We start from the raw sequence: 2,793 nt of genomic DNA, 5'->3' as shown, positions 1-2,793 counted from the left end.
TTTATCTAATTAATTGAAATTCATACATATCCAATTCAACATGACATTGTGGTTGGTCAATCTCACATGACATTGGCACCCCCCAATGTCATCAAAGTGCTACCCTATAAATTTAGAGTGTGTTGTCTTTGTTGCTAACCAAATTTATTAGGTGATTTGAAATGTTATCTAAGTTTGAAAGTACAACACTTTTATCACAACAAAAAGAAAAGTACAACACCAACTGTGAAAGTCAAAGGATTAGTATGGTTCGTTTTCTGTATGTATCCCTATCATGACAACCAAGATTAAGCTTGAATTTTTGTTTGATTGGAACACAAAGGTTTTTTATATTTCACAAGATTTTTTTTTTCTCATTCAACGATGTGACAAATAGATTCACATGTCTAGTACAACAGTTGTCACCAACCACAATTTCTAACCAAATTGAAAATTAAAATTTCCCAAATTCATAATATATATTGGAGAATTAAATAAATGGAAACGTAAGGTACTTTTCTTTTCTAATAGCCGTGAAAATATATATTTGTAATTGTTATAGTCAACCAACGATGGTGATGTTGTTGTTTTAGATTATGATAACTCTTGATAATTCACAATCAAGAAGATGATGGTTGAGACAAATTAATAATAAATAAAACAAAAGAAATTCATCAAAAGATTAAAACACAACAAAATTTCTAATGAAAAACACATATATTGTCTTAGAATTGCGCTTAAATGCAGATAACTGCGATGACATTTGATAGGTAGGGGTGAGGATAAAGATAGAATAAGCAGGTTCAACTTTGTGAGGTCTAAATCTACTCGTGTTTATAAGTGGGTGTAGTTCTCACTTTACAAACCGATTTGTAAGTATGAGTTTGACCTAATATAAAAATATAATGGTTCGAACTAAGCTGAACCCTAATCCATTAAAGGATTCAATCACCGCCTATAAAGCACATGCACTCATTGGGTAAGATGTGTCCCGATGTCGGACACGTGCTGTGTCTGACACCGACACGACATTGATACATATAATTACAATGAATTACGTGATTTTCTCAACTTATATTAGCCGTGTCGGCATATCAGTATTTGTGTCGTGTTCGTGTCCATATCCTTACTTTATAGATCGCTGCAAAAGAGGCTATCAAACTGCACACAACACACCTTAGTAAGTCCAGTGATCTATTGAGGTCCATGATTACCACATAAGACCACTTACAATGGGTTATTGAATCCCAAATTCAATAGGTTGAAGCCATTGCAGTGCCTTGTTGAATATCAATTGGAGGAAAGAGAGGGTGAATTAATTCAACTTGTTGAAATGCTGTCCGACCTGCCACGTGGAAGCTCGAGATTGGCCGAAAATGGCGCGTGACGTGCACGCGCCGACAGGAGAGTGTGAGGAACAGGAAACGCGGAAAGAGAAAGAGGAAGTGATAAAACATTGCCACGTGGCTTGCTACGATTGGCTGCTTGGATTTTTATCTTCTTAATAATTTGGACTCAATTATTTCATTGTAAATAATTTTTTTTTAACCAAAATTCGTCATTTTTTTTTTCTCTATAAAATGAGACTTGGATCATTTCATTTGGACACAGAAAAAAAAATCAAGTTTTTCACTCTCTTAATCTCATTATTAGTCTTTCTGTTAAAGTTTTAGTCTTTGATTAGTGAAATGGATCTCAATAACAATCAATTCAACACCCAAAATTCTTCTAATTACCCATTTAGCTACCAAAATCCCAACAATCCTCAAAACCCAAATCAATTTCCCAACCAATATCCTCAAAACCCAAATCAATTTCTCAACCAAAATCCTCAAAACATGCCTAATTTTGGTTTTGCCTCAAATTTCAATCACCCATCCTCTGTTCCAAACAACTTTCATCAGGAATGTTTGGAATGTTTCGTGATTGAAGATGATTTGTATCAGACTAAATAAATTAGTTGTGTTTTGTGTGCTTGTTTGTTGTCTTGCATTTTAAGCTATTTGTGTGTCGCGTGCTTAGTTTGTTGTATTGCATTTTAAGTTAAGAAAAAAAATTATTTAAATAAATATTGTTTTTAAAAAAATTAATTGTATTATTTTAATTTAATTTAAATCGATAATTATAATTTTATGTAATTATAAAAACAAAAATTAAATAAGAATAAGAAATAAAAAGTGGTGGGGTAGGGTGTTGAATGTTTACCATTGGAGTGGTAAAAATTGAATAGGTGTTGAATTAAGAGAGAGAAAATGATGTGGAGTGTTGGGAATTGAAAAAGTGGGTGTTGAAAGTTATTGAAAAAATTTTCCCATTGTACATGGTCTAAGATAACACTCAATATGTGTCAAAAAAAGATAACACTCAATAGATTCTTCCTAAAACCCTACAAGATTTCCCATGATTACCACATGAATCGATGCCAACAAAGCACTTCCAGCATCAAAAAAGAAACAGCACAAATGGTGCTACGACAAAATCAACTAGTTATCCTTGAGTTGGGTTGTACAACATGGACAATAAAATGGTCATTTAAGAATTTTAATAATGTATATTTGTCCGGTACATAAACAATGAACAGAAACACTATATAGTATAGTACATCCTTTCAAAAAAAAAAAATATATATATATATATATATATATATATATATATATATATATATATATATATATATATATATATATATATATATATATAGCATAGTACATAGCACAAGGAATAAAGTATTTCTGGTATTTTCCTCAAACAGTTTACTTGTGCGGTTTCCTTTGCATGATTGACGTGGATGAGTGGATCTCACTCATACATTTT

Source organism: Medicago sativa, chromosome 6, assembly GCF_051527215.1.
Source record: "Medicago sativa cultivar Bolivia chromosome 6, Bolivia_mono, whole genome shotgun sequence".
Taxonomy (NCBI): Eukaryota; Viridiplantae; Streptophyta; class Magnoliopsida; order Fabales; family Fabaceae; genus Medicago; species Medicago sativa.
The sequence above is the reverse complement of the archived record's forward strand: the minus strand, read 5'-3'. Positions refer to the sequence as shown.